Source organism: Chamaea fasciata, unplaced genomic scaffold (assembly GCF_029207755.1).
Source record: "Chamaea fasciata isolate MVZ Bird 193981 ecotype frontalis unplaced genomic scaffold, bChaFas1.0.hap1 SCAF_21, whole genome shotgun sequence".
NCBI classification, from domain to species: Eukaryota; Metazoa; Chordata; class Aves; order Passeriformes; family Sylviidae; genus Chamaea; species Chamaea fasciata.
The window spans coordinates 4,415,471-4,429,823 of record NW_027094106.1 but is presented as its reverse complement, the minus strand read 5'-3'; positions in this window follow the sequence as shown (position 1 = coordinate 4,429,823).

Below are 14,353 nucleotides of genomic sequence, written 5' to 3'. Positions count from 1 at the left end.
CAAGGTACACGGAGCTGCTGCTGAGCTGGATTACCAAGAGTTTGGGAAGACTCTGTACAAAACAGGCTGCTCTGAAAGGCCAGCCTAGAGACTGGTAAAAATTTGGCTTTCGGACAGAAAGTAGAGGATGTCGCAACCAGGAAGCTGTTCAGGATGGGGAGGTGTGGCAAGGTTTGCTTTTAGCTACACTTTTGTTTCCCTTTTACATTAAAATGGCCTTCACCCATTTGGGGCCTTGAAACAAATTGCTGTTGAGGCAAAAGGAGACCAAAGAGAGGAGGTTTTTCAGTAATACCAGAGCAGTGTTTGACTGACCTGTCTGGCTGTCTGTCGTTATCCCCACTCAGTCCCTGTTGTGGTACAGGACCATCAGCCTTACCTGCTGCGGGTTATCTGTAAATAAACACAACCAGAGCAGAAGTAGTTTAAATAAGCTGCCTTAGTGTATTGGTCTGATAACAGATTTATGGGACTGTTTCCACTCCTGTGAATTGGCCCAGCTCCACTGACTGAATTAGGGCTGTGCAGATTTACACCAGCCGAGGATGTGTCTCATTGCGTTTAATATACCAGGAACTCTCGGGCCAAAAATAGCCATGGATACCTTGAAAGGAAATGCCATGTGAAATGCTGACTGAGAACAAGGCTGTTGGAGGAGGAGGAGGAGGAGGAGGAGGAGGAGGAGGAGCAGGGGAATGTTGGGGTGACTAATACTCTACGGCCATCTGCACAAATTGGCAGCTGCAAAGTAAAGCAGCAGGGTTATTGCAGTATATATGTATAGATATAGATACAGATATTGAAGCGTTAAGTGTAAGGATATTCTGTATGGAAGCATTCAGCATTAATCAGTGGGGAACATGAAATAAAACACGTAGGCCATTGTGTGAGGGTTTAGTTCCCTCATTACGGGGAGCGTGGCGCACGTCGGAGCGCGCGGAAGGGGCAGCGCGGGGCAGCCAAAGTTATTCAGGGATTTGGGGAATGAATTATAAAGAAAGATTAGCTAGGCTTGGCCTCTATAACTCGGTAACAAGAATTGTTGAGTTGAGCAGCTTGCTCAGGCACGGTGATACTGAATTGGGAGCTCAGGGAAATAATTCCTTATCTGAGCTCTCTGACAGACCTGCTGGAAAAAGCACCATGAAAGATTTGGAGGGCGAAGCTCTGTCTCCATGTGCTGAGGCTGACCCTGAATCCATGAGTGGGATTTGAGTGCAGGGATAGATGAGAGAGCAGGGGGGAGTTTAGGCACCTGAATTTCATTCCACTTTTGAACTTACAGGATACTTTTGTGGTGAGGGAACTGAAAGCAGCTGAGACTGTGGCCCTGGTGAGGTTTGGTGGTGCTGGCTTTCACCAAGGCACTCCACATTCCTGGTTTTGTACTGGACTCTGTCATTGGCTTTTCAGGATTTAAAAAGGGTGACCTTCAGGCCTGGCATCAGGTGTGTTTTTATTTTCAGCACATTGTAGCTTTCATTGTGGTATTTCCAGCCAGGTTTTCTGGAAAGCTTTTTGGAGAACACACCCTGGTTTAGCCTTTCCATATTGAGGATCTACTTTCAGCCTACCCTTATTATCCCTGGGAATCAAACCAGGATGTTTAACCTGACATCTTAGATCCTGCCCATACAATGAGAACAGAGATGAGTTTACAGTGCTGTGCTGATCCGGACATTTGTGACCATCTCCACGCGTGTGGAATTTGTGGCACAATGAACATCTGCAAAGGGATTTGAGGTCCTTGGATTAAAGGCCCGAGTCCTGTAAAACACCACATTGCGGTTATTGTATTCCTCCTCACTGATGAGCTGTCAGGGACACAGACTCAGTGCCACTTGGCTGATGAAAGGGCAGAACACCAGTGCCAGCACCACTCCATGGAGCAGCTTCCAGGAATCCTGCCGGGCGCGGCTCCGGGAAGGGCCTGGCAGCAGCACAGGCAGTGGTGCTGCTCATCCCAAGGCTCCACAAGTGCTCTTCTCACCACTGTGGGCTCCAGAGCCACTCAGGAAACTCCAGGAAATCCTCATCAACCTGGTGGGAGTCCTGTCCCAAGGCTGTATGGACGAGGCCTCCACGATTTGTTTGGTTTCCTGATTTCCGTCTTGGTCACGATGGAAAACGCTGCTCTGGTGCAAAATTGTTCCACATGAAAGCCCAAGGCTCTGTCTGTTATTCTGGGTAATTCCCACCATCCCCAGCCCTCTGCTCTCCCATCCAGCTCTAGGAAAGGCTGTCACAGAATTGTGTGGATGTTTTGGGGGTCTGTACTTGCAGTAAGTCCTGTACCACCCCACGGGCAGGCAGGAATAAGTGTTTAACAATAATGGAAATACAGCAGTGCCTGCACATGAATCACAACTTACTGTTTCCAAGGCTGGGGGTGAGAGGTGGAGAGGAAGTTGATCTGAAATGGAGCCAGAACACTCTGTTGGTGTTTTAGCTGGGGACTCTCTAAAAAAATGTGCTCCTTTCTCAGGGCTGAAGGCTCCTGAGGAGCAGGCAGTGTGCTGCTGGCAGAGCCAGGCAGGAGTGAGCATGGGAGATGCTTTGGCACGAGCTGTTTTTCCTGGTGTGTCACTCGGAAAGAACTGATGGAGGTGTTGCTCTGTTGTATCCCGTGGTAGCCAGTCCCACCTCCCCTGGCCGGCCCACTCAGGGTGTCTCGTCCTGGTTTTATGTAGGGGGATGCAGACTACCCCTTTTAAGGTTCTTTTTAAAATTTATTTATTTGTTTGTTTGTTTTCTTTACCTCAGAGTGACCATTTCTGAGTTCAGCAAAGCTCCTCTGTAATAAAGGGAAGCCCAGACAGACTTTGGGTTCTCCCCGAGAGGGGCACCCAGCAAACCCATCCCATGATCTCCTGGGGTTAGCACTGCTGGATGTACAGCTTGGTGAACTTCAGGTGTCTGGGCTTTACCTGGTGTTGAGGGTTTTTTTCTGTTTTGTTTCAGTTTTTTACTTTTTTTTTTTTTTTTTTCCTTTAACCTCAGGATAGTTCAAATGAGTTAATTACTCCAAGGTAAAGGAGACATCTTTTAATGTGAAGGCTACCCCTGCACATATGAAATATTTAACACTTGGTATGCTGAGACTTGCTCTTCAAAGCATTTTCTTTAGCTCCAGGGGTAAATAACGTTTGGCAAGGATGATTTAGCAGGCACCAGAGGGAAGGTGCCACCAAACAAGGAAATCACCCAGACACCCCTCCCGTTTTCAAACTAATTTCAATACGCCCCATGCACCTCGTTGTACTGGGCTGCTGAAACCTGGAAGGTGCAAAGGAGGGGCACACACTGTGTCCGTGGCAGGAGTCTCATTTCATCTCGTAAATTTTATTAGCATCCTTTAATATGGACCGAATATTCTGTTGGCATTTACAAAAAGAAACCCACTTGATTAGATTGTAGAGGTGTGATCTGGGATGTGCATATGGTTAAACCCCTGATGTTTTCTTTACAAACTAGTTCCTGGCCAATTTGGCTGTGTGAGCCAAAGCTTTAAATGGCTCCCCAGCATTGAAACTTTGTGGAAAATTTTAGTCTCCTTGATGAAAGGCTGTATCCACAACACAGAGATCTTCTGAATCTGGGTATAACTGCAATGCTGAAGAGTTTGTTTCTTAAAAAAAAAAAAAAAAAAGAAAAAGCTAGAATTAGTGCCATAATAAAGCAGACAATTTAAATGCAAACTAAAAGGAAATTAATTTTAGGGGTATTTTTTTGATCTGCCGTTCCCAAGAAAAGTTCTTCTTTTATGGTTCAGAAATTCAAATACTGAAAAATTCAGGGGTTTGGCCAAAAATACTTTTGTTTTTAGGCATTTGGTTTTTCAGGAAAAATAGGGCAAAAATTTTCCACACACAAACCAACACTTTTCACAACCTTTCATGTTTCCTTGGAAATTTTCCTTCCAATTTGTTTTTGTTGGAGGAGTCGGGCTCCACCCGCCCCCGGGGAAGGATCCGCAGCCTACCTGACTGGAGTCCTCAAAAGCAGGTTAATGCAAAGTTCCTCCGCTTAGCTGAGCTCTGTGGGCAGAGCAGGGTTATCCTTAGCACAAGTCACGGATATTCCTGGGTGTCCTTAACCCTTCTTTTCCCAAGCCTTTGCTGCGGCACCCTCTGAGTTATCCCTGCACAGCTGCCGGGTGGTGACTCTGGGCATCCCCTGGGAGCTGTGCAGGGCTTGCAGGAGTTGTTGGGAGTTCTCTCCTTAGCTCAGGCTTGGAGTGGAACCCCAGGAATTCCCGGGGAACATCCCAGAGTGGTGCTTCTCTCAGTCCTGTGCCCCAGGGCAAGGCTGCCCCAGTCCCTGAGGGGCGCCAGGGTCTCAACACAGGAGCTTTGCATTTCTGGAAGCCGGAGGGGAAAGGAGGAGCCGGGAAGGAATGCAGAGGGGATTGTTCTTTGGCTGGGAAAAGGTGCTCTGCAGGCAAAAAAAAAAAAGAGAAAAAATTATGTCAGTCCCCAAAATCTTTACATCTGTGACTTTCCTGGAGGAGTTCTGGCTCCGAGGAGTTTCTGCTGTCACTTGCAGGGTACAGAAATCATTGTGCATGGAGATGGGCAGAAGGCGCCCTGTCCCCACCTGGGTTTGGTGGCTGAAGAAGGGCTGTGGGGGTTCCCAGGTGTGGATTTACCTGGGAGCTGGGCAGCAGGAGGGACAGTGTGTCCCCTCATCCGCTGAGCCTGCAGGTGCCCCTCTCTCCCGGCCACCATCCCCGTTACCCGGCCCTAACACCAAACTTTCCATGCCTGGATTCCCTCTGTGCCCCCTTTGGCTTTAGCCTGTTAGGCTCCAGCCTCCAAAGTGTACTCGGGCGTTTGTCAAAAGCACCGAGATGTGCTATTTTTACAGAAAATCAATGGGGTTTAGCTATTAAGTGCTTTCACCCGAGTCTTTTGAAACTGTCCCCCATCAATAACAAAACAAGAGCAGAAGCCCGTGTGTGAGTGAGGCAGGCAGGGGTTTGGGAACCGGCTCCGTGCACGGGCAGAGGAGCTGGGAGGGGAGGAGGACACGGCTGCAGCAGGAGCTGCATTAGCGGGGATTACCCCGGAGCCGCGATTTCCACCGAGGAGACTTCACACCGCTCTTAAAACGTTTGTTCTCACAAAGTGAGGGTGCTGCAGAAGCAAAACACTCAGCCTTTTAATGTCTTGTATAATTAAGGACCACTTTATTTTCTCTTTTTATTAATGACTTACCTTTAATGTTAGCCCGATGACACAGTTGTGTAATTTAATGTGAAATGTATTATTCAGCTCGCTGCTGCCTTACAGAAAGGTTTTGACAGGCTGGAATGGGTTTGGTTTCAGGACAATAAACCATCTTTTTTATACATGTTGGGAAGAAAGTTGAAGGAAGTGAGGTGGTTCTTTCAGTAGTTTGATGGGATTAATTTTTTAAAAAAGAAAGTGTAGCTGAAAGAGAAAAAACCAGTAAAGGCCCTATCACAGCAAAGGCCAATTAGTTGTTCAGTCCCCAAATCAGAGGAAGCATTTAGGCATATCCTCAAGTCTCACTGGGGACTTGCCTCAATGAAGCTTATGCTCTCTTGACTAAACACTGAGTTTAAGCAATTATTTACCCTTTGCATAGTGAAATTTGGAGAAAGAGATATACCATCTTTTATTAAACCAGTGTTTTTGTAAGGCACACCAGCATGGCCTCTGTCTTTGGATGCCACTTGGAGGCAGCTGAAGATTAGCAGTAGCCTCAAGTTAAACAAATTTAGGAATATTCCAGTGATTTTGTTGAACTGGGGGGCAGAAATATTAATAATTAAATGGCCTACATGAAGAGGTTTCCTGTGGGAGCAAGCGATTTGATTCAGTGACCGAGTCCTAAATTCCATTTGCTGAAGCAAAAAAATCATATAGGGAAAAAATGAGAGAAAGTTTGTTGAAGTCTTGTGCTTTAGACTTCCTTCCAAACTGAGTGAAAATGTGGAATCTTTTTTCTGGTGCCATTTTCCTAGGAAACAGAGCCAGTGCAGCCAGCCTGTGGTGCTCAGTGACTCTGGATCCGATGGCTGATTTCTTCCGAGCTGGATGGAGGTTTTGGCCGAAAGCTGGTTCCTGTGGGGTGAGGTGCCTGGGGAAAGGAGAATTCCCAGATCCACGTCAGGGTCTGCCATGGGAACCTCAGTGCTGAGGCACCAGCGCATTCCTGGGGCACAGGACAGAGGACACCTGGGCCAGGGTGAAGCCCTGGTGGGGAGGAGCACTCAGGCCATGGCACACACCCTTCGTGCAGGGGCTCTCCCAGTTCATTTCTCCGGTTTCAGGCTGCTGGCCTTGATCTCTGATTTCTGTATAGGCAAGAGACTTATCAGTACCTGTGCAAAATCAGATTATTTTATCTATCCCTGCCTGTATGACAAGGGCAGATTCCTGAAAGAGAGTGCTCAGGAGCACTTTAAATGCAGATTTCTGTCCAAAATCCAAGTCTTTGGTACTGCATTATCAATTCATCCAGCAGCCCAGCCCTGATGAAGGTAATTTGTGTTCCCTATAAACCTGGTCCTAGAGTATCCATCCATCCCTGGAGTGTTCCCTAGGTGCATTCCAGCAGCCAAGGGGAGGATGCGTTATTGCTCTTGTGGTCGGAATAAAGGAGTGACCAAAGGTGCACAGAGGGATCACCTGAACACAGACACCCTCAGCAGGAGGTAAACACCCAAACCACGATGGTTTTTCTTCCTTCCTCCCTGTAAAAAGCAGATGGTTTGGAGTCAGACACATAAGGGAGGGAAGAGAGGTCTGCACTTAGGGCAGGGCTGTTTGCATTCCCAGGGCCCTCCTGGAGCTGGATGCCAGGTACGGGGGAGGCTGTGGAGAGGAGCTGGTCCCACGTCCCACGTTTGCATTAGGCACCACTGATATGCTTAAATTATGATCTTGCAATTAAAAACTGTATTAAAATCTTCTGCTGGTTCTGGAGTGGGAAGCTGTAGTAAATCAGATAGCTACATGGAGACTCTTAGACAAGTTACAAATTATTCATAACCAATTATGTAAATTCCTCTGGAGCTGTAATAGTGAAAAACATCCCAGAGCCCCATACAAAAAGTGGGTTGGTTTGGGGACCCCCAGAGAAGGAGCAGCACTATTATTGTTTAAGTCTGCTCTGTAAATGTGTTAATGGATCCACTCTGAAGTATCTGAGGGGAGAAAGAACAGACGCAACCTATTAACTGCCCATGTCCTAGTAATCATCGAATAAATTGACTTTTATTGTATCCAAAAGTAAGAAATCTTCTGGGATAAAAAAACCTTTTGCTACTTGGCTGCTGATAATTGGAATCAACAACTCAAGGAATTAAGGAGGCCAGATCAGCTACATGCTTTTAAAATGATTTGTAGCTGATGCATTGCCAGTTATGCACTCCGTGGGCTAATCTCTAATTGTATTTTCATGTATGGCTCTGGACTGAGTGGGTGATTTATTTGACACACGGTTTGATCTACTCATCACCAGCCCTTCACATACAGGGTTTGCCATTCCAGATTGAGCTCTTTGTCCAACAGGTCCCATCCCCTGCCTTCAGCAGTGGCTGAAAACGCTCTTGCATGGCCAAGGGCTTTGCTGCTGGAAGTGGTGGGGTAGGGATGGCTCCTGGTGGCCCCGTGGCTCTTCCCGCTGTCACCTCTTGGGTGACAGAGACCAGAGGCGCATTCCAAGGCTGCTCCAGAGCCAGGAGTTGTTGCCTTTGTGAGTTTTCTGGGAGCCAAGAGGCAGCACCAGGACCCTCCTGTGTGAGCACCAGTTCAGAGGCCGCGGAGCTTGACGAGCTCTGCTGTGGGAGATACTGAATCACTCACTCTCTCTCTCTCTCTCTCTGAACTTGTTTCCACCCACTCCTTCTCTTGCATAATTAGTCTATAAGCTCTCCAGGGCAGGGACCATCTTTTTATAACCTGTTTTGTGTAACACCTAACACACAATGGGGTGCCAGTCTCACCTCAGGCCTGCAGGCACAGCACTGCTGTGGATAATTAGTATTTTTTTAGGCACCGCTGTAGTACAAATAACCAGGGTGTTTTGTTGTTGTTATTTATTCTTGGCCAAGGCCTGGTGAAGGCAGCAGATCACAGAGGACTGTGGACAGGCTGAGTTTAGAGAAGAGCAGACACGTGAGCTTGTGGTGAAGATGGAAGGGCTCTGCAGACCTCTTGTTTTAATCCCAGCTCAGCTGCTTCTCAAGTTGCTTTTAACTGTCCACTTCATTACTTCTCACCAAAGTTTCCTTGCTGCAAAAAGTGTTATTAAGGACCATCTCTTTTGTGAAGGTCTGTTAGAGGTTTGGCTAGAGCAGAAAGAGTAAGAAATTAGACATGGCAAATTCAGTTTAATTGTTCTTTGCCCTTGCACAGACCAGAGGATGTTCTTACAGCTCTTCTGTAACGTGTTTTGCTGTGGGTGGGCAAAAGCTGGGAGAAATCACAGAAGATCAAGTGCCAAAGTGTGTGTGCGTGCTCATCTGACCAGCCGGGTGTGCATCACGTGCGTGAGAAATGCCTCTTTTTTTTTTTTCCTTTAAATTCACAGGACTGCTCTTTGTTTCCTTAATCTCACCGTGGATGGCTTCCTCTCTGCGTGCCCATGCTGTAATTCCCCCAGTAGACATCTGTCAGGAATACACACAAACGAGCACAGCTTTGATGCAACAACAGAATCCTGGAAACTAATCAAGAAGAAAGAAAAAAAATTGCCCTTGTAAAACTGGGTCTGTAATTATTATGGGAGCCAAGATATCGAGATAATAAGGAGACAGCCCTAAATAACTTGGGGGAATTACAGAAGGTAATAATGTACTGCACCACTGCCAGACAGGGTTAGACAGACAGAGTGGCTTTGGGTTTTGGCCTGGGTTCTGCATTGTGTTAAGGCTGCTCCAGCACTGCCAGACTGAGGGAGGAGTGTGAGGAGAGGGGCTGTGCAGGCTCCTGCCTTGGGCTGAGCCTTCCTGGGCGCCACTGGGGGATCTGCAGCTCCTCACCCCCCTCATCCTGCAGCCCGGGGAGGCTCCAGCCCTGCCAGGCACCCCAGAGCTGCTGCAGAGAGGCCTGAACCCTGTTCAGTTTGGGGGGGATCAGCTTTTCCTTCCTACGTCAGCTTGGCCTTCACATCTCCTACCCATGAGATGCTCCACTCCGTGCCAGCAAACCTGCCCTGAGCACAGCAATCTCTGCAGCTACCCCCCCTGCAGTGTGACACCAGCCATGCAAAATAGGCAAAGGGTTACCAAAACCCAAAAAAACCCACCAAAAACACAAACCACCCAAGCAAAACTGTTGCTGTCTCTGAGGGAGGGAGTGTCAGCTCGGCTTTGCTGGTTATGGTAAACTGTTGTACACAAGCTCCTATCCTCAAACAGGAATCTCTGTGCCAGGAAGTCCATGTAGAGTTGGAAAACAGATGGTGCTGGGGAGCGAGCTAATCAGGAGTGGTTGCCCTGCTGCATTTGTGTGGTGCCAGAAAGAGTCAAGCCAAAGCTCCCGTTGCTTTTTCGCAGCCACCTTCAGCAGGGCAGGAGCAGCCCGAATTCTCCTGCTGAGGAAAGAGAGCTCTGGCATGGGCAGCTCACTCAGCACTGCGGCGCAGACATATCCTTTGGGTGTAATAACAATAGAAAGATGAGATATGTCCTTTTCAGAGGGTTTGGAGCAACAGGGTGTTAAGATAATACAGGCAATCAAGCTCGAAATGTATCTGGTGGTGGTTTCTAACCCTGCTGGTATTTCTCCTCGGGGTTCAGTGTGTTAGAAGAGAGCAGGGGCGTGTTTTAAAGTATGCAGAACCCACAACCAGGAGTAAAGACTTCCAAGGATCTTAACACTCATTTAGACATACAGAAATCACTCTGTGCTATAAAGCTGCTCTGCAAACTGGGGGGCTGAAGTCCTTTGGAAATTCAGCCATCGATTTACTAATCATCAAGACAAGATCTCCGCATCTTTTTCAGCAAAGCAAGTGCTATTTAAAGGCACAAATCCACACTTATATTATTAATGTTTCTGTTTTGCAAGGATATTGCAGCTCCAGGATGGGGATGTAGAGCTGTTATCCCTTCGGGCTGACTTCAGCCCTCAAAACTGAATCTTAAACAACAACCTCTTCACTTCTCCACTTAATCTTGGAGATGCAATAAAATATTCTGTGCCTTCCTTAAACAGAAGAAAAACCCCCATGAGTTTCAGGTGTGTGAGCACTGAAAACCTCAGCGAATGCCACTGAAGAGTCCCCTGTACAGCAGCACTTTCCAGGGACACTTCCTACCTCTCCTTAAATGTCCTCGTGCTCAGTACCTGGAGGAGCATAGCATGCTACTGCTAAGTGCTTTTCAATTAGGATTTTAAAACTTCTCCTGTGGTTACCCCTGTTGATTACATATCTGGGGTTTTTTCCCCACCAAGACCCAGTGTTTTGGCTCCAGCACCCTCATCAGTTGTAATTACTGTGCCCTTTTACGTGGAAAATTTGATCAACTTCAGCTCCTCTGAGCTGCTTCATCCATCTGCACCTGTGGCTATGGAGGGAATGGCTCATGCTGGAAATTCTGACTCTATCAGAATGGCAATTATTAATCCTAGGAACTGCATTAAAAATATCTCCCTTTTTATTTGCACTATTAAGAGAAGCCTTATTCTTGACGATCTGCTAATCGCTTGTCACGTTAATTCCAATGTAAAGTACAAAAGCCCTTCTTTAGTTTGAATCAAAATCAGGTGTTTAAAGACACAGGAATATAGTTGATGAATTAATGTGGTTGACTGAGGGTAAATATGGCCAGGGTAGATCTCTTCACTCCCTGCTCCCTTTGAACCCTGTTTAATTCACACAGCAAAATGCCCATACACATTCTGCATTTCAGTGGATTGTGCTGAGCACAAATGGCCTTTGGAAATCAAGGGTTTGAGCTGAGCTTGATGAGGTGTGTGGGGCACTCTGCTGGTGTCAGCCAACTCTGCCTGTCCTGCGTCCTGCCACAGCTCACAGCAGGGCTGGGATTCCTCTGTGGCTTCAGGCTCAACAAAAATCTCCCCTGTTGAGACCGGGAGGAACAACTTAAAAAGTTTCCTCATTTAAATCCCTGGGTTTGGTACTTCGAAGCAACCAAGGGTAAAAAGACAAAAGTTTGTGGTGTCTGTGCGCAAACAGGAGAGGGAGAACAGGAGCAGTTCCCAGGCCCTGCAGCAGCTCTGTAAGGCACTGCATGTTTGTCCTGCTCTGCAGCACCAGTTCCAGAACCAGAGCCAGCATTCCCTGGCCTAAGCCCTGTGCTCAAGTTAAGCTGCCCAGGGAGCTGAGATATCCAGATCAAGCATCACTTGTGACCTCGTTTCCATTCTCACTGCCCTGCCTGCGTCTGCTGGGCTGACCCAGGTCCCTGTGTGCATCCCTGAGCCACCAAAATCTGCTCTCTTGGAGCAGAGGTGGGGCACAACAGCCCCTTTTGCCACCACCAGTTTTCCTGCCTCTGCTCCTGCCTGGGTGGCTCAGCAACCACAGCTCTCATCATTAGCAGCCACTGGTGGGTCCCAGATTTAGCCCTGTCACCACAAACCCTCTCTTTTGCTTCAGCTTTAGCAAGTGGCAACTCCCTTAATTACACATTTTTCTCTCCTCCACCCCAGCTACTGCACCCGGGGCTGGGGGAAGGGAGGGAAGAGCAAAAAGAAAGACTCAGAGGGGGAAAGTTAAATGAGGAGCACTGTGGTCCATCCTGCTGGCTGTAGCATAACTGTTCCTGCAGCACGAGTTTAGCAAAGCCCTGGCCAAGTGTGTTTTCCACCGGGGCTGCAGCTTAGGGCTGGATTTTGGGGCTTTCCCCACCTCTGTCCTTTTCTTCCCTGCTCAAGGAGGCTTGTAGTGTGCCTCCCCTTCTCTGGCCTGCTTTGGGGTGAACCCCGCTTTGCCCTAAGCCCACCACCATCTCCTCAGGCATCCTCCAGCCCTGGCCGGCGCTTTCCAGGTCCCTTGTTCCTCCCTGCTCCTCTTTCTCTTTCCTTTGCTGCCCTCTATCCCCCAGCCTTGCTCTGCTGCCTGGTACATAAACCTCGAATTTGCTGCATAGGCATAAAATCCTGTGAACTGCTGCACCTTCTGCACATGGATAGGTCAAAAAAGAAGTGTAGCAATTTGCTTGAACATGTGCACGGGCAGTATTAATGCAGATCAGTTGCAAGAAATAACGTAATACAGATTTGCCAACGTATGTATTGCATAAATGCTGACAGGTGCTGACAGAAGTGTGTGCGTAAACATTTAATAGCACTGTTAATTCATAGCACAACAGTTGCTGTTGGCATGGCTTGGAATTTATTATATTTTGCTATTTATTCCTAGTCAGCTTGTTGTCCATCATCCTCCCAGATGGCATGTCTGCCGCGATTCCTTCCTCCTCACATTTGCATGATGCTTTTCCTGGGAGGAAAAGCTGGGTGGCTGAGAGCTCAAGTTGTGCTTGCAGGCTTCCAGAGCCTCCTTTCTTGTTCAATATAAGCCCACTCAGTGACTGTGAAGAGTTCCCCCTAATCTCTTCATATCTTAATTGCTCTCTGTGAATCGGGGGAAATAAATATTTCATTCCCTTATAGATGTGTTTCCCTATTTCTGTTTTTCTTTCCTAATCTGTTCAGATCGCCGTGGTGAAAACCCAGCCCCACCGAAGGCAAAGGCGAAACCACCACTGATTTCGGTCCAACGAAGATTGACCTTAACTGACTCTGCCTAAAAGTCCAAGATAATCATCAAGGCTCCTTTTACAGTCCCTGTCGAAAGACACTGGCACCTCCAGCATCAATCCACCCTCCCTGTCTCAGACAGATCTCTTGGGACGGGATGAATGGCCCTCCAGAGGTGCCGGTTTCCCCTCTCCATTCACCACAGCAGGAAGTTCAAGCTCAAACTAACTTTTAGGTGGCTGATTTTTCAGCTGAGAGTGGCAGGGATGAGTCCTTGCAATGCTGTAGTCCTTCCTCTCTCCCAGGGTTGGGATGTTCCCTGCTGCAACTCTGCAAATATTTATAGCTGGATCGACATTTGTGTGAGGTTTGTCCCTCGGGTATCCCCCTGGGAACGACACCCAGGTGGCCTTGGGCAGTTCCTGGCTCTGGCTGCACCCCTGTGTTCATCCCTGGCAGTTTCCAGGAGCAGCAGGAGGAGCTCTATGGATACACTGAGCAGCCTTTGGCTGGGCATTGCCAAGGGAAAAACTGAACCAGCCCGTAGGTTTCACATTTGGCTTTTCTCAGTGGAAAAACTGGACAATATCAAATGACAGGAACGGCTTTCCAAAAACATTTTCTTTCCAGCAGTGAGTGAGAGGAGCTTTTTCACTATTAATCTCCAAAGGTACACAGTAATTGGTCGTGTTTCAGGTGTGAGGGGCAGTGAATGGGGTCTCTGTGGGTCTCTCTGCTCATGGTGGTCTCCAGAAACATGGGAATAATGAATGGCCACGTGTGACGGCCTCAAGGACATGCTCCTCGTTGTTTTCCCCCAAATTCAGGATGCTGGTTAGGTGGTGGCACTAACAAGGACAGTTTGATGGGATTCATTCCTTTAATTTCACCAGGAGCCCACAGGAACTGCAGTGTGGCCTGGCTGTGGCAGGGAGTGGTGCTGCCAGGCCAGGGTGGCCGTAGGTGCTGAATCCCAGCCCTGAAAGCTGCTGGGGTGTCCTGCTGACAAGTGAGAGGGAGAGAAGTTTCTTGGCTTCAACAGTCACCACACAGGAAAAGTCAACATGGAGGAGAAAATAAAGCCCTTGTTCCTCTGAATTGTGAAAATTGTTTCCTCTCTGGGTGTAAATGGAGGGGGGATATTCTGATTTATCAGGTAAGGATCTGCTCTAACGTGCAGTAAAAGCTTCAAGTTCTGGCTCTAAGTCAGGGGTTTGTCCTTTGGGTAGTCACAGAGGAGGTTTTGCAGGGGGATCAGGAGGTAGAGCCCTTGGGAACCCCAAGAAAAATAAACATAGCCCAAAAAGCTGTGAGAGATTGTGTGACAGCCTCTGGTGAATGAGAAGTGACTGAACACCAGGTTTTTCTCTTTCACAGCCATAAACCCGGGCTAAGGAGCCTGTCCATTACATCTCTGCTGTGGTATCACTCCCCGTGTTTGACACTGCTCACATGATCTACGAACTGGGGCCTGGTTTTGATTTAGCACTGTTTATTAGCTGAGCAGTGCTGACATATTTTAGTGCAACATATAAAATCTAAGGCTTTTTCTTAAGCTGAGGAAATGAGGTTATGTGACATTGATCCAAAATGGAGGGGAGTATTTTAGGTTTCACGTTAACAGACAAGGGAGCGGAGACAGGGGAAATGCA